The sequence below is a fragment of the Ambystoma mexicanum genome, chromosome 11 (assembly GCF_040938575.1).
Source record: "Ambystoma mexicanum isolate Mex_15411 chromosome 11, UKY_AmexF1_1, whole genome shotgun sequence".
In the NCBI taxonomy this organism is placed as follows: Eukaryota; Metazoa; Chordata; class Amphibia; order Caudata; family Ambystomatidae; genus Ambystoma; species Ambystoma mexicanum.
In genome coordinates this window covers 1098891143-1098909804 of record NC_090934.1, presented here as the reverse complement: position 1 = coordinate 1098909804, position 18662 = coordinate 1098891143, and positions in this window count along the sequence as shown.

Sequence of the window (18662 nt, the reverse complement as noted above, 5' to 3'; positions counted from 1 at the left end):
GGCAACATACACCTGCATCCTCCCAGGTAGGCTTACATCTCTCAACTGACCAACATAGAACCCTTGAATCATACATCATCATTCTCACAACCAAGATTCTGTGTCACTCACTCATGATTCTACTCATTCTGCACAAGCAACAAAGAAACCTAATCACTGCATATCTCCCTTCCTTACACACAACAGACACACCAGCCAAACATCACATACATGAAAGACAATGCATACACACATTCAAAACCCATGCACGTACATCTCTACCACTAGAACTAAGACTACATCCAGACCCTGAAAGCATTCCCACTAAAAATGGTACCATGACACCAACTTCAATGCCCCTCCCCTTTTCTACCAAGTAAGGGAAAGACACTGCCATCGAAAATTGCACCACTTACAATCTATACCTCAGGAAGATCAATAATCTCTCCTCCTCTACCACACAACAACACACAGCCCTTGCTAACTCATACCACATCACTAATAAAACTCCAAGCTAATTCACTAAATTACGCACCGATGAACAAGGCTGGGTATTCCAAACACCTGAGTAAATGACAAAACAACAAGTGCACAACAAATTCCTATGCCGCCACCCCCAAATCGTAACCTGTATTGTAATGGTCCACCTGACAGACCTCAACCACTGAATGAGTAAGCATGGAAACACAACCCACACAACCAGAAACCTCACAGTCACCTGAACAACCACACACTAGCTACACCACACTACTCAAATCCCCGCAGCCACTAAAACACAACACTAAGAGGTGTACCTCCACTAAAAACACCAGGCTGGACGTTCCAAACATCCGGGTAAAAACAACACCCATCCAACACAACCAGCGTGATATTGCTACCCCTTATTCGTCACCTGTGTTCCTCAAAACAACCCAAACTAACACCACTGCTGCGAGTAATCATTTTCACAACACACTCTAAGTCATCAAGCACACAACTATAAAATCCCCAAAATGTTAAATATCTAGCACACCACAATTACTCACACATACAGATCACCACACTGCAATCACAAAAATCAGTGCTACCAAATTTAATATTACTGCTAAATACATTTCTATACTTTTACATTCTTAGCATATCTAAAACTCTAAACGAGCTTCTTAGTTATCCTAAATGGCACAAATGCCCTTCTAAAAATTAGACCAAAAAAAAATCTTTCCCAAAATGTGTGCATAAAGGTCCTGTGAACAGTGTCACCTGCAAAACAAAACATTAGTAAACAGCTATCACATACATTTACAACTCCCTTAGATCCAACCTCGAGTCCACAATGCTTTTGCTTTAAGAGTCCATCTCTAGAATCCATCTGTAGGAAAAATGTGTTAAGCATCATGTGTATAACTTCAAAGACCACGAGATCCACAGCTCACACCACACAGTATTTCATGTCTATTGCTTATCTAATATGAGGCCACGACACACATGCACTCATAATTCACACTCCAATCACACTTCTCCTGTTATACATCTACACAGGGCTCCCATGTCTCTAAATGCAACTTAAATTCACTATTTAAAACACTTCTATATACTTGGCACTTCGGAATTTTTTTTTTTAAACTAGCACTGTACACAAACTTTGATCCCACCATTTGTACAGTCTATGTTACTCTTTTTCTGCTGTACAAACAAACACCAGCACTTTGTAGACCCTTAAACGCGCCACCAAAGTAAAAACATTCATAGTGGCAGCACTCGTAAAATCCAAAAGTACTTCCGGTGACCCAGCACCACCTACTTCGTTGATTTCAGCCAGCACGCAGGAATAGGGTGCCACATTGCAGCCTTCGCCCGCCTGCTCAACAACTTGGATTCCATATTGCCGCCTATCGCCTCGGCGTCGGCTGCATCAAGAAAATTTTCCATTCAGCCGCTGCTCTCACCATTGCACACATCCTTTCCCGATATGTTCATCCTTTAGCTCACAATCAGGAAGTGTTCCTTTACCCTGACGTCGGGCCACGTTGCAAAGTCCTTTCCTTTAATGACTTGTAACTTCCTTTGCAGTTAAGACCATTCTCGTAACACGAACGTACTACACTAACATTCCACTGTATCGCCAGCTCCCTTGGCCAGCCGCATGACGTCATCACAATGGCCTGGAAGTTCATCAGCACAGATCTCCCAGCCTTCAACCGTCGCCTTACAGCCTTCCGCTTGTGTGATCATTCAAACAGTCTACAGCACCACTCCTGCCACCCAGCAACAGCACCCTGCACCGGATGACGGAGCCTTCTTTGTGCTTAATTTTCAGCCCATCTGTCTTCCATTCACGCTGCTCCCAATGCTCAAGGACCACAAGACACACAAGCTGGCATCAAGGTAAGTACTGTGCTTGTTTTCTTTCACAATACTCCAATTTCTGTCACCAAGCGCTAAACTACTGCACAAGATCAAAGGCTCTAACCTCTTTATAAGTGCATTATCTCCAACTACTTCCACTTGTGCCATGGCCATGGGCTCCATGCCCCCCCAAATGCATTCACAATTTATAAGTTCCTTTGGCGCAGGTATGTTCAAATACTCCAATTGACAAAAGCACAACTCAGGCTCCCAGCCTCTTCGGTTGTTGATGCTCTCGGGCCCATAAAACCCCAGTGTTGTGTCCTTTTGTGTCACACAAAATAGTCCAGAGATCTTTAGTTTCCCAACGAACACAGCCTAGGATCCAAGCCTCTCTAAATGACTTCTCATTCACCCCTAGGCGCAGCTTAGGCTCCCAACCTCTTCTATTGCTGCTGCCCCGGCTCCAAGCCTCCAGCTGCACAGCATGACTCCCCATTCTTTAACTTCCGGGCGCAGCTTAGGCCCCAAGCCTCTCCTGTTGCTACTGCCTTGGGCTTACAGCCTTTCATGTCGCAGCTCTGGGTCCCCAGACCTCTTAAGACAGTCAAATGATCCTCTGTCATGCTTCTACATGGCGCAGCTCCTGACATCCTGCGCCTGCGGCCCTTGCGCTGGGCCCTCCTGTGCCTAAAATTATAAAGCACTCGCCCTACCTGGGAGGTCTTCTTCTTGGGTTGGGGGGAGGTGTATGTGCCATCTTCAATGCTGTCCCCCCAGCACAGCCAGCATCCTCGTCGTAAAGTTCTGTGCTCCCACAGATGACTCTGACCTCAGGTGAAGTTCCAGTAACTTCTTTAATTAAGTTCCAGTACATTGTGATAATCATATAAGGTCAAGTACATCTGGGTTCAGGGCAACATACACCTACATCCTCCCAGGTAGGCTTACATCTCTCAACTGACCAACATAGAACCCTTGAATCATACATCAACATTCTCACAACCAAGATTCTGTGTCACTCACTCATCATTCTACTCATTCTGCACAACCTAATCACTACAGTATGCTTAAGGCCTTCTTCATTACTGTTTTATTTCTGCTTTGCTTGTAATTCGTAGCTAATACTTGGGATTGAAGAACATCCTACTACATAGCGTAATCATTGTTTCTTCTAACGTCGATCCTCATGAAATTTGCAGAAGTTCGTTGGCTGGAAGCTTCATATGCCTGTGATAGTAGATTGCAACTTTCTATTCAATAACTGCAAACAAACATTTAGTGAGGTGGGTCACACTAGAACAATCTGAGAGATTAATTAAGATGCCTTTACATTTTTGCCTGCCACAATTCAAAAGAAATTAAGATCAAGAAGACTTTTGACCATAACCTGGGTTCAAGAAGTCGCTTGGCCATAAAAGTGGTTTACAGGGCTTACTATGATAACATCTTTGAAAAGTCTGCTTTATAGTTTATTTCCTTTTGGATTGGTCCTTTGACTGAGCCAGTTTGTTTGACTCTATAATAAAGTATGTGTATGTTACCACTGCAACATTCAAATTAAAATCCACATTAAAAATGTTGAGAAGAGGACAACAGTAATGCAGTAACAAAATCCATTCAGTCTTTTAAGAAAAAGAACTATGCCCAGGACACTATAACATACAGAGAGATTCTTTATTTTGGTACACCACATGTGACAGAAAGTTTGTCAAATGTAGAATAATGCTGTGCCTGCTATGTTGTGTTATTATATGATATGATAAGTTATTTATAACGCACTTAGCCCGGCGCGCAAAGGGCGATTTACTTTTGTGTGCTGTTTGGCTGTGCTGGTAGCGGGAGAAGAACACAGCTACAGCTGACAAGAGACGGGAGACGCGGGACCTGGCTCCGCCCCCTTTTGCTCCACCGTGACCAGGAAGTAACTGCATAAAGCGTTGCCCCATCGACCCTTGCGGCGCAAAGCCCGGCGCGCAAAGGGTGATTTACTTTTGTGGAATCTCGCTGCTGTTTGGCTGTGCTGTGAGCGGCGAGCGGACCCCGATCATCGTGGTTTGCCCTCCCTACCATGGCTGTACAGCTGAAAAAACAATGTGAGCGGAAGAAGAGGGACTGCCTACTGGACGGCCGTGCGATGATCACATTGCGGCCAAGCACGCTGCGGCGCCGACAATCGGAGTCGGGTGTTAACGAGCCCGCGGCAAGATGTAGGAGACAGCAAGTAAGTACAACTGAGGAAAACGTTGTCCACATAACTGCTTCTGTAAATACTGTGGATGCTATGAAAGAAATGTCTAGGCATGAGGAGGACCAATTGTTAAATTGTAACCATTACAGCACAAGAACAAAGAGCTTGCCGGAAACTTTGAGAGGCTTGAGTGCTTTGGCCCACAGTCAAATCGTTGCAGAATGCATTGATGTTGAGCAGGTGAACTTGAGCATGTCTAACAAAGCATATGCCCTTGAACCAGACCGCTCTTTACAAATAATAAATTTGAGCGGAACAACAAATAGATACTAATCGTTTGTTATACCAAGAGTGGGTCTAGAACCATTCACTATATCTGGTGCTGGCGTACATGCAGCAATAAGTGAACAATGCGGTGATTTTGAGGAAAGTGACTCTGCGAAAACGAACACACACGTCACTTTGATGACAACAAAGGATGAATTTGTGGTTAATCACGACAATGCTACAGTTACAACAAATGATGAAGTATTTATAGCGGAGAACGTAGACAAACAAATTATACTAAATAGAATGGAGGATGAAAATTGTAGCTCACCAGATGCTGCTTGTAAAAACAGTGATACATCACACAGGAGAGACTCAATTGCAGTCGCCAACAAATTGTTAAATAACTTGAGGGGCATAAATCAAACCCTGATAGCAAATCAAAGAACCAAAAGTGACTTAATCAGTTCTCAAGAACCACTGACAACAACAAAATCCAAACCCAGACCAAGTGAGGACTCAGCTATATACAAATGTTCAGACAATAAGACGCAGGAAGGATGTAGGGCACAACCATTGAAGAGACGGAAAATGGATCAAAGCCCTACCGAGCCATTTTTGTGCTCGCAAAAAAGAAATTGATGCTTATCAAGTGGGAAATCAACATATTTAAACCAGCCTACGCGAGACAGAACAAACTTGAAAAGCCGACAGTCAACGTCAGATTCAGATGACTCTACAGATTCATACTTAGATCCTTCTACGGACTCCTCGATTATGGAAAGACATTATCCCAAGATACGAAGAGGCCCAGGCGACCAACTGAAAAGGAGATAAACCTTGAATGATGCCGATCAAAGCAAGTGCTGCACGAATCTAATAGGCCAAATTATAAATGAGCTCCGACCTAATCTCACCTCTGCTCACACGATTACGGTGGCCCCACTGATAAAGCTGTATGAACAATTGAATGAAACAAGTAAAGACCAAAACACGCTCATAGCATTGCTGAACTCAAAAACAGTGAATCTTGAAATGGAAATTGTCGACATGAAACAACAGGCAAAAAACAATGTCAAATCATATGAGCTAATGACAATGCTACTCAAAGAACAAATGAAAACAAATGCTGAGGATAAAAGACTCCTAGCCGAATTGGCTAGAGAAGCGATCCAAACATTGAAATACCAGATTCAAACTACAGCGAAATACAAAATGGTTGATAGTGAGAAAGAAACTCCTATAAATCATAGCAAAAAAAAGCACCAGGAAGATAGGAGCGTTCTACCTGACCAACAGGCATCCGTGCGGACCAATAAAGATGCAGTCTATAAAACAAAATATACCCTAAACAAAACAGGGCAAGAAACTCCATCTGTCGAAATAATAGACTTAGACGACATAGAGACATATTGTTACGCTCACCTGGCTCCCACAGGGGCGTCGGTCGGACCTGGACAGCTGCGGTCTCCACCCACGTGATGCGTAGTGCAGCGATGACTGACTGGATCTGCCCTCCTAAACTTGTCTGCTTAACCCGTAGAAATATTCTCCTGCAAGTGGAGAGATGGATTTAGCCACTTGGGGATTCAAGTGATGGCACCCCCGCAGTCCTCCTCAACTAATCACCTCCGAAATGCCCTCACAGCAATCTCACCTTATATTCTTGAAAGATGAGCTCTCCATCATGCGTGGATTTGCAGGGACGCGTCGATTCCAGTTATTTCACTGGTTTGAAGGCTCGGGAGAGTTCCGGAGAGTATTGACTCTGAGGTTCCTGGTGAGGACCAGTAAGTATTAAGTTCATAGAGTTCAATATGTGCGATGTTCACTCTTGTTCCCCCCCTTCCTTTCTTGTCTTGCAGCTGGCTCATGAAAAGATGCTCTTGTGGCAGCTGGTGGCGCTCAGGTAAGAGTCTGTATTACCCGGCGCTGTCCGGTAAATGTTGCACAAGGAAAACGTGTTGTTTTGTCTCTCTTTACAGATGCAGCACGTGAAAATATGGAGAGTCACAAAAGGATGCCTCCAGTGGTAAATCAGGTAAGTCTATGGTGGTAAGAATTATATTTGTTGATTCCCTCGGCTCACCTTGTGGTTTTCTTTTGTCTCCTAGGTGCCGAAGTTCGGCGAAGAAATGATGGAGGCAGTGCCAACCTGAAGGATGCTGTGAAGACTGGTGAGTATGGCGCGGCGCTGCAGCTGGAGGTGCGACGCGTGCAGAAATGATGTTCTTTACAGGTCCGGAGACAAGATGGATCCAGAATCAGGCGTGGAATAGAAATAAGTTTGTTTTCTAACCTTGTCCCTTTCTTTCCTCTTTGTTTTAGGAGCTCCGGATTCGAGACGGGTGTGGCTGAAGACTGGATGCAGGCTGCAGGCACGGTGAGTGTTACGCTGCTGGATGCAGAATAACACGAAGCGTGTGTTGCTGGTCGGGCGTGGTTTAAATAGCCTCAAAAGTATTCCCAGGTAAGAAGTCCCTAGAACCACACCCGAGTAAAAAATAGTCCCAGGAGAAAAATAGTCCCTTTCAGGCTTCATGTTGGATTGGAGTCATTTGCTGCATGGTCTGGCTGAGGTAAGTAATGACTATGAGCCTGGCGCCTTAGGCGCCAGGACTGATTCCTACTATGAGCCTGGCGCCTAAGGCGCCAGGACTGAACAAAGTTAGCCCCTGAGGTTTTACTAAATGTCTAGATACCTGCTCCCGGGGCTGATGGGCTTGGTCCGGATGCCTGGGGGTAGGCATCATGACACATATGGACTGAAGAAAATTGAACTTTTACATAAAGTTACTGAAGCTACAAAGGCAGACTGTGAAATAGAAATCGAAAGTCAACCTTCAACCTCTGCTAATGCAGATGGTCAGGCGGAATTACCCAGAAATGGAGTGGATCCTGATGGTCCAGCATCAACTTCTGCCAATGCAGGGGTCTTGGCCAAAACGCTCTCTAACGAAGCGGATCAGCAAAATGTACCGCTGCCCCCTGCAAATGAGGAGCGAACTAAAGAACCATCAACTGCATATGTTTCACTATTTAACAAAATAATTAAAGAAACAAGTCCCGAGAAACTCAGAGACGAGAGAGCGAAACCAAAAAAACAAACAAGAAAGACAAAAAATATGCCCAAACAGAAAAATAATCAAACAAGAAGTTTGTGTAAATTCTTGAGAAACGTAAAAAATCTAATTGCTCTCGGGCAGACAAACATAGACAAAGAAGAGAGGATAAACATTAAGGAAAAAAAACATGGACAAAAAATCAGAGAGTTTACCATTAAAGGACAATTCACAAGCCATGGCTAGCCTCGACCAGCAAAAAAAACGACAAAGCAGCCATGATTGACCTGTTGGCTAATCTATCGACTCATGATTTCGAAGTAAATATCGAAGACAAGACTAACCTCGTGTTACGCTCACCTGGCTCCCACAGAGGCGTCGATCTGGACTGGACTGCTGCGATCTCCACCAATGTGATGCGTAGGGCCGAGATGACGGACTGGACTGGCCCACCCAGCTTCGTTTGCTTGGCCCGTAGGAATATTCTTGTGCAAGTGGAGAAAGGGAATTAACCACCCGTGGAGTTGAGCGTAAATCCCCCCTCCCCGTTGTTCACCCCACTGATCACCTTGGATGTCTCCTCTTATAGTCTCACCTGATGATTTGAAAAGATGAGCTCTCCATCCTGCATTGAGCGCAGGGGCGCGTAGATAACCAGTTGCTTCACTGGCTCGAAGGAATTGGTGAGTTGCAGGACAATATTAACTCCGATATTCCCGGCAAGACGCCGTAAGTATGTAGTTCGTAAGAGTTCAAATGTCTGACTTTCACTCTTGTCCGATTCCTTGCAGGTTGCAGCTTGACCTTACTGAAGAGTTCCTTGTGGCAACCGGTAATGTTCTGGTAAGGATTTGTAGTATCCAACACAGTTCGATAAAATAATGTCCATATGTAACCTGTTGCTTTCTCACTTATTCAGGCGCTGAGAGAAAATATGAAATCTCGGGGAATAATGCCTCCGGCGGTAAAATCAGGTAAGTATTTTGTGGTGAGGAGGGTTCCCCTTGTTAGTCCCTTGTTTCACCTTGCTGTCCTTTTGTGTCCCCTTAGGGGCCGGGGTTCGGCTAGGATGCAGTGGAAGCTGCGCCGACCCATGAAGAAGAATAATACCCCCGGTGGTAAAATCAGGTAAGTCTATGGGGGCTATTCCTCTGTGTATTCCCTTGGCTCACCTTGCTGTTCTTGTCTTCTCCTTAGGTTCCGGAGTGTGGCGGGAACATGCAGGAGGATGCGGTGAAATGTGAAGATGCTGTGAAGGCCGGTGAGTTCAGCGCGGCGCAGCAGGAGGCGAGGCGAGGCGCATAAAATAACATATTTCTTCCAGCTCGAAGGCGCGATGAATCGGGAATTCAGGTAAGGATCAAAGGTATTGCTCTTGTTCTAACCTTTTCTCCTTCTTTCTCCCTTTTTCTAGGAGCTCCAAACTCGAGGCGGGCGTGGCAGAACACTGGATGCAGACTTGCAGGCACGGTGAGCGTTACGCTGCTTGCTGGATGCAGAATAACGCAAAGCGTGTGCTGCTCTTCGGGCGTGGTTTAAATAGCCTCCAAAGTAGTCCCAGGTAAGTATTCCTCCCCAGCCCCGCCCGAGTAAATAAATAGTCCCTAGGTAAAATAGTCCCTTCCAAGCCTCTTTTGGCTTGGAGCTCTTGCAGCATGGTCTGCATCAGGTAAGTTTGCAGCATGGTCTGCATCAGGTAAGTTTTAATCTATGAGCCTGGCGCCTATGGTGCCAGGACTGACTCTCCATATGAGCCTGGCGCCATAGGCGCCAGGACTGCACCCAAATAGCCCCTAGCAGGGGTTGTTGGGCTTGCTTGGGGTAACTTGATGTCTGCTTCCGGGGTTGCTGGACTTGGTCTGGGTCCCCGGGGGTAGGCATCATGACAGCACTCCCCCCCAAGGCCCCTCCTAAAGTCGTTCTTCCCTGTGGTTTCGGTTTGTCTGGGAAATTTCGGTGGAATTATTTCACCAATCGGGGTGCATGAACATGGTCACTAGGTTCCCATGACCTTTCCTGTGGTCCGTAACCTTTCCAGTCGATTAAATAAAAAAGTTTTGACTTTATCCGCTTGGAGTCCAGGATGTTCTTAACTTCAAATTCGGATTCTCCGTCTACAAGGATGGGGTCTGGTGGCTTGGTTAGTCTTGTCCCTGGTTGTACTGGCTTCAAAAGTGGCACATGAAAGACAGGATGAATTTGCATATTAGCAGGTAAATCCAACTTGACAGCCACCGGGTTGATAATGGCCTTAATAGAGTAAGGTCCCAAATATCTGGGGTTAAAGGTCCGTGCCCCCTTTAGAGGTATATGTTTTGTGGCTAACCATACTTGGTCCTCTATTTGGTATTGTGGAGAATTACTTCTATGCCGATCAGCATTTTTCTTGTATTTTTCTTTCACCTGTTTTAAATGTGTAGTTGCTTCCTTAAAGGCTTGTGTAATCATAGCGTGCAGATGGTCCACTGCGGGCATTTGTGGGTGGGGTGAGTCAAGGTCTGAGGTTCGAGGATGGGGCCCATATAAGGTATAAAAGGGGCTTTGTCCAGTTCCAGAGTGTACTGAATTATTGTATGCATATTCGGCGATCCAAAGAATGTTTTTCCAATTACTCTCCATCTGATGTAACATACAACGCAGATATTGTTCGAGAGTCTGGTTGGTCCTCTCCGTTTGACCATCGGTCTGGGGTGGTGACTGGTTGATAACCTCACATCGATTTGCGCCTATTGACAGCATTTTTTCCAAAAATGTGAAATGAATTGACTGCCCCGGTCAGAGATCAATAAGGACGGAAATCCGTGTATGCGAACAATGTTTTCGAGGAGATTCTTGGCCAGAATTGAAGCAGAAGGTAATCCCTTTAAAGGAATAAAGTGGGCCATCTTGGAAAAAAGATCCACTATAACTAGAATGGTGTTAAATCCATTGCATGGGGTAGATCAGTAATAAAGTCTAACGATAAGGTGTGCCATGGTGTAGGCGGAATGTCTAAAGGTTGTAAGCGTCCAGCTGTTTTTTTCTTTTGACTTTTGTTTTGGGCGCAAATGCCACAAGACATCACAAATGATTTAATATCCTTTCGCCAGGTGGGCCACCAGAATTGTCTTTTAATTTTAGCTTCAGTTTTTGCAATACCTGGGTGCCCCTCCATTAGGGTATCATGATAACCGGAAATGACTAGCTCTTGTAGTTCCTTGTGTGACGGAAATAGCCGTCCTTGGTAATAAGGCAGATCATTGGTGACAGAGTAGTCCAGGCCTTTCTTTACCCAGTCCTGCAAGGCTGTAGAATCAAAAAGTTGCTGGATCTTTCCCTAAATGTCCTCTAGTGTCTGTAGAGTAGTCATGCCAAGAATCCTTTGTTCGGGAATTATAGGTACTGGTTCAGGGTTCGCTTCTGCCTCTCCCATCCCTATTCGGGATAAGGCATCTGCTTTACCATTCTTACAACCTGGTCGATACGTTATCACAAAATCGAACTTGGCAAAGAACAATGCCCATCGGAGTTGACGTGACGATTGGGCCTTGGCTCTCTTTAAATACTGTAAATTCCGGTGATCGGTGATCACAGTAATGGTATGCCTGGCGCCGAGAAGATAGTGCCGCCAAGCCTTGAAGGCGGATTTAATGGCTAATAACTCCTTATCGGTAACCGCATAGTTTAACTCAGGTCCCGAGAACTTTCTGGACCAAAACGCTACTGGGTAAAGCTGGCCAGTTTCAGGGTCCTTTTCAGACAGGACAGCTCCCATGGCTTACTGGATGCATCAGTTTCCACTATGTATGGAAGTGTCAATTGACTCCAATCAAGCAATCCCACTAAGTCAGTGCCTCGTCTGGGACGCCCAAGGGAAGCCCTTACTTATATATTTTTATAACAAGTTATACTCTGGATGATAAACCCTTGTATAACGCCCATCTCTTTGAATCCCCCTGACCTCACTGAGCCAAGAAGTAGGTTTGTTTTGCAATTTAAAAGATTTATTGGAAAAATTAAACAATATATATATATATCACACTTTTATAATAAATTAATTTTGATATCACACTTATGAATATAATGTTGATCAACCATAGATAATCTCACACTGGCACACTTCTTTACAATCAATGAGGTGTTAGTATAAGAAGGATAAGGTAGCAGAAAATACTTTTATGGTTTCAAGGAAAGCAATGAGGGAAAAATGCAGCACAGAAATAAACTTGATATGATTTCAACAAAAGATAATATGATCACTTTTTCTTTGACAATTCCCTCCCCCCCTATGCAAGATAAGGAGATGGAAGAAGAGCACACAATTCTCAGGAATACAAAATGCAATACAAATTTCCAGTTCCCCCCAGCGAGCTTAGAGGAAAACAGGAATGATTTTAAAGCAGGCAAGATCCTTTTAAATGTGGTGGCAATGAAGTGAAAAATATGCTGAAAATGCTTTTAATTCCCTCTAGAGGTTCAGGGTGAGTGAGAGATACTTTAAATCAGTTCAGGTCAGCCCTACCAATGATTCATGGATGGTTATCAGGTTGAAAACGGGATTCAGTAATGGAAGCAAAAGACAGATATTTTTACACGTGGTTGAAATGAAGCAAACTCTCAATTCGCGGCACTTTTTTCCGAGTGCGTCGATCACGATTACGGAGAAACTATAAGTCGGTTTTAGGCTTGTTGGAAAGCTCAGAATCTTAGCTTTAAGATGAAAGTTAAGTCAAAATGGCAAAATGACACTTTTACAGGTTTAAAATCGGAGAATGAACACACGATTCCTATGATGCAGTTCTGGACAGGTTCAAATGTTTTGAATCAGATTATTTTAAACTAAGAGATTGGTTTTGCACAGTTCTGGCTGAGTACTCACACTATCAATTTGAAATAGGCCGTCAGGGTCTGGTCAGCAGGTTGGACTGGACTCCGGGCGGTTTCTGGTACTGGTTCTCTGGTTCTGGATCTCGGGTTCTGGTCTGGTCTGGTCTGTGGTTCTGCTGTCAGCACTTCACAGCGGTCTGGTCTGCGGTTCTGCTGGTCTGCATCAAGTGGATTCTGGATACAGCAGTGCTTTCTGGGTCTGCTGATTCTGGCAAAAGTTCTTGGCAAAGGACCCAACAGCTCGCCCGGCTGTAGGATAGTGTCACTTCCCCATCCACGCTACCCTCAGACACACCCCGAAACCCGACTTCCACCACCACGAAAACACGGCGCGCACATAAAGCACACCAGGTCCCCACACGTGTCAGGACACGCTCTCACCTGCAGGCCTGCTGGCAAGGGGTTGGCCAGGAACGTCAACGCCGACTTCTGCCTCGTTTCCCGTTTCGGCGTTGGCAGTTGCCATGGAGACGCGCCACAGGCGTCTTGCAACGTTTCCGTCTCCGACGCCTGGGGAACCCTTCTCAACACGTTCGAGCACGTGACGGGTGACAGAATCACGGTCACGTGATCACAGATCAGCATTCAAAAGCGACGCACTGACTGCCATTCAGCGCTTCACAGCTGATTTCCTGTTTGGCATTTTACGGACTACGCACTAACCTTGCTACCTCGACCTCGGATTGCTTTTGGATACTGATTTGGTTCTTCCCCTCATTGTACTTTTGCCTGGAACTTGCTACCTCCTGGATACGACCTCGGCTCCTCTCTCGGATTGGTTTGGATTTTCCTTTTGTACTTTTGCCTGGAACTTGCTACCTCTTGGCTATGACCTCGGTTTACCCATCGGACTGCTGTGGATTTCCCCTTTGTTACAGCTTTTGACTCTGTTCTTTGGATCACGTACTATTCAGGACTCCTCTACCTGATTGGCTCATAGTTTCAAGTTTCCTGCATCAGGTGGTGACTACACCTTCTCAAGTGCCTTGCCAGGCTGCCATCCTGTCGTCAACCTCTGCCGGCTGCCTCAGACAACATTCCCTACACCAACATTGGGTTCCGCCCAACTACTCAGGATAAGCCTCCTTGTAGATTCATTAAGTATTCGGGTCTGGGTTTGTGTTTATTATCTAACCCACTTGTTTGCCTTACAGTGGTCGGGGGGGCATCTTCCGGCATTCCTGGTTCCGGCTGATGACATTCACCACCTGTGGCCACAAGGATCGCTCGGGCAGTAATTTATTGTTTGCTCGAGTGGTACTTGGGGACGGAGGTATCATCGTCTACACGACCAGGAAGTCTTGACAGATAGTTTGGTTGGATTGCTGGATTCTGAAGGCCTGCTGAGAAGAGTTCTCAGCTTGTGGGTGAGGCCTTTGCTTTAAGTTATGTAGTCTATCTGGAGCCTAAGTTCTGGATGTTCCTTCTAGATGTTGTGTGGTCCGGCAAAACGCTCCGCAAGAAAATGAAATGTGAATCTCTTGCCTGTCCAAGCAGTCTCTTTTTATGTGTTTTGAAAGTCGGTGGGTCGGCTCATTCTGCATGCCCAAACCTCTCATGATTTGATAGGTCAAGGATTCTCTGTGACCTGATTTGAGAAGGGATCGTGTGTCAGAGTGAGTCAGAGTCTTACAGTCTATTGAAGAAACGCCCCTTTTACTTAGAAAATGAATTTTTCATAACTAACAGGTTTCCCAGATACACCCGTCGTTGAAATTACATACGCATTTCACAGATTAATTTAAGATACACTCTCGCCCAACTCTGATCCCCCTCAGAGCCTGGGTTTACAAATGGCAACATTTTGTGCTTTTTAGTGACTTTCGCCATATTGGTTTTTCCTCAAAATTTACACAGGCCTGCACCCCTTCCCTGAGCATATTACTGGAAATTACTATGTCTGAATCCTAAAAACAGTGTCTGCAATATTAATAAATAGCGGGGTTCGGTCCCAGAACACCGTACAAAGTGGAATTTGGGCTCAAATGGGCATTTTTCATTTTCAGGATCCCCAAATTGTACATTTCTGTGAGCTTAATACAAGATTTTAGAAGCATTTAACTTAAACATATATTTGCTGCAATATGAATCCACAGTCCTGTCTGGCCCACCCCTAGGAATTGGGGGAGTCAGGGATCACATGTCTCTCCTTTCAGGCAGAGCTCTGTTTACAGTCCACACCCAAAATCAGCATACTCCATTCAATTGAAAGGGTCTATTGTGTTGGGTCCAGCAGGCTGCGGGGAAGTCCCCTCCCTCTCAATCAACCGGGCCATGTGATATCCTGCCTCCTGGTGTGGGTCTCTGGGGTGTTAAGAGTTCTCAGGAAAGGCATGTCTTTTGAACTTTTAATTACATAAGACCACCTTCTGTTCACTGCACAGTTCTGCAAGACAGCTCTCCTGTCAGGATTTATAGAGCGCCAGCGCCGGTCAGTGTCCAATGCCGGTACTGCACCTATTTTTGACAGCTGTCTTGAATTAATACATTTCAAAAGGAAAGGATTTTACTTGATAGTATATGATCCTTGCTTGACATGGCATTGATGTGGATCTGTAGTAGAGAAAAGTAAAACACTCAACCATAGTTGGATTTTTGTTTGGTGGTTCCGGGCCCATGATCTTAGCAATTTTTGACATTAATAAAAACGGGTTTTGAAAAGAACCATCTTTCTTTGCACTGGTGGGTGGCAGGTCAGGGGACCATTTTGGTGTGCGCAAAACTGCACGGTTCTCCTGGATTCTGGCGCAAATGTGGGCTTTTCCGCCATATTGGATTTCTTAAGCCCACAGCACCAAATATTGCAGCATAATAGTCCAAACGTGGGTCAGGACACCCAACAAGCCCCCCATCCGACTGCGCTTTGATTTCGAGTCGAGGGGGAGTCGGGTGCAAAGGATGTTTTGATCCACGCGCTGGGATGTGTGCATCATCTTCTTCCGATTCCGCAGATGACAATGTTTAGCATCTTTTCCTCCACCAGAGTGGATCGATCGGTTCTCCTGGCCGGTCCTGATGGGAGTATTGGGCGGTACCCCGGGCCCCTCGAATCTTTGCTCCCGATCCCCGGGTCATCCTCCTTGGTCAGTCTCCATGGTTTCATCTCTCCTAGGATGACAAAGCAAAACGGCAATACCTATTCGTAGACATTTCTCCCCCACTATTGATATAGTGGGGCGGCATATACATTTTATAAATCAATAGACATTTACATTCTTATTTTTTTTAAAAAACAAGATATAATTAGAAGACATTTTCATTCAAGAATCATAATATTTTAGAGACTATATGTGGGATATTTTAGGGTTGGAACTGAATTACTCTGGAGCGGCCCCCTCTGGTATTGCAGAGGACTCCTCCAGTTGCTGCAGAGTGTGCCTGGGATGGCAACACTTTAACTGATTTATATGGACCCACTTGTCTTCCCCTTCTGCCAAACTACCTTTGGGGAGGCGGTTCTTGTAGGCAAGTGGGGAGATCCTATCTACAATTTCAAACGGTCCCTTCCATGTAGGCAAACATTTTAGCTGTTTGGCCTGGTTTCTTTGGAAATTGTATAGATAGACCCGGTCTCCCACGTTGTATTCTGTCCGGGTGGTCTTCAGGTCGTAACGCGTTTTCATGCTATCAGCTGATCTTTCTAGATTTCGCTGAGCATAGGCAAAAGCATGTTGGAGGTGTTTCCTTAAATTCTTCACATACTCTTGAGTTGTGGAGGCATTTATCAACGTTTGCTCTTGGGTTCAGTAAAGCAAATGCTGGGGAAGCACCATCTTGCGTCCAGTCATCAGCTCAAATGGTGACATTTTAGTTGCAGATGAAGGGGTAGATCGGATGGCCATTAGGATCAGAGGTATTCGGATATCCCAACTTGGCCCAGAATCTGCCACAAACATTTTTAAGATGCTCACAATGGTTCTGTTGTATCTCTCCACTGCACCAGAAGAGGCTGGCCGGTAAGCAATATGTAGCTTCCTTTTAACCCCCAGTATCTCCCACATCTTAGTCATTACTTCGCTGGTAAAATGGCTACCTCTGTCTGACTCAATCCCTTGGGGTAGACCAAAACGTGAAAAGATGTGGTTGCTCATCAGGGCAACTGCTGTTTCTGCCTTGCAGTTTGGGGCCGGGAGACATTCCACCCACTTGGTAAACAAGCATGTGACCATCAACATGTACTTGTTTCCCCTAGAGGAGCGAATCACGGGGCCTATGAAGTCGATTGACAGTGTCATCCCCCTCTTTTGGAGAGGCACCCGGTATGTGAGGGATGTTGGCTGAAATTGTGCACACACAAGACACCCCTTCAAGTATTGGTCGAGGTCCTGCCCCATGTGTGGCCAGTATGCAACCTCTCTGAAGATCTCAAGTGTTGTATGAAACCCCCTATGACCGGCAGTGGCCGCATCATGGGCGTGACTTAACATCAGGCTTCGGAATGAGGTAGGGACCACCCACTGATCATGGCCAGCTTGGGATTTCCTTAACAACAAACCGTCTTGGATTCGGAACATCTTTGGACATTTCATCAACACTCTAAGGTCCTCTTTCCCAATGCAATCGGTATCCGTCAGGGGAAAGTTCTCAGGGTCCTCAATGTGTTGGTAAAACTTACCAATTATTGGATCCCCCTTTTGAGCCGTAATCAAATCAGCATCTGGGGTCTCCTTACTCCATTGTGCAGTTGAAAGATCATTGTGAGCATTTGTCTGGGACCTAGTGATAGCAGTGACCTGGATTTCCCCCATCTCTATTAGATTCCCTTGGATGGCCCCGGTTTTGGCCAGCTGATCAGCTAAGTCATTTCCAGTTTTGTCTGGTCCCTCTACTTTGGAATGACCCATGATCTTTTTCCAGTAGATGGTCATCCCATTCGATGTGTCCAGCTCATCAATATTTTGGATTAACTTCCCATGTTTCAGGGGTTTGTTATTAGCACATAACATGCCTCTGATTTTCCAATTAACCAGGTGCTCCACGAACCCGTTCCGTACATAATCTGAATCTGTGATTACGACCAGTTTGTGGAGTTGATGTTGGACAGCAGTGAGGATGGCTTGATACACTGCCATCAATTCTGCCACCTGACTACTTCGGGGACCGATTTTGTACCCAGCGGAGGGTTCTGGGGACTCCTTCACCCATGCATTCCCTACGCCGGCCACCAGTTCCTTTTCCTCGTTGTTGTCAATATGGTAAGAGCATCCATCCACATAGACAGTGGGCATTCCCTCACACTTGTCTTCTTCAAATACTTTGTGTGGAGAATTGAAGTATGCCTCCATGTTGTCCTTGATTTTCAGACTTTCGTCCTCGAGACAGTTTTCTCTGGCACAATCATGCAAGTCAGCCAGACCTTGCGCGAGGGGACTCTTCTTGTTTTGGCCATATCTGACCTCCACAGGAAAGCCTTGCATAGACAGAATCCAGGAAGTAATTCGGGAATTACTCACATTTCCGGCTCGGATTCTGTCACTTTGGAGATATTGCAGAGGCTGGTGTGGAGTCTCCACTATGAAGTGTTCCCCCTGGATGAACGGGCGGTAATTCTTCAATGCCCACACCGTTGCCAGGAGTGCCTTCTCACAATCATTGAATTTTTCCTCCACAGAGGATAAAGTTTTGCTTGCATAAGAGATTACTTTATTGACCTTGTCATGCTTTTGGTATAATACTGCCGTCAAGCACGTATTAGAGAACCCTGTCTCCAGGAAGAACTCCTTGTTTCTGACAGGGTAAACTAGGCAAGGCGCTTGTGAGAGGCTTCTTTTGAGTTGTCTTACTGCCTCAGATTGTTCTGGACCCCATTCCCACTTGACCCCCCCCCCTTCAAAAGATGAATCAGGGGTCTAGTGATCTCTGCGTAGCCCTCAATGAACTTTCTGCTGTAATTAGTCAGTCCAAGGAGGCTCCTTAGTCCCAGCAGAGTTGTGGGGTCTTTCAGTTTCTGAAGTGCTTCCACTTTCTTTTCT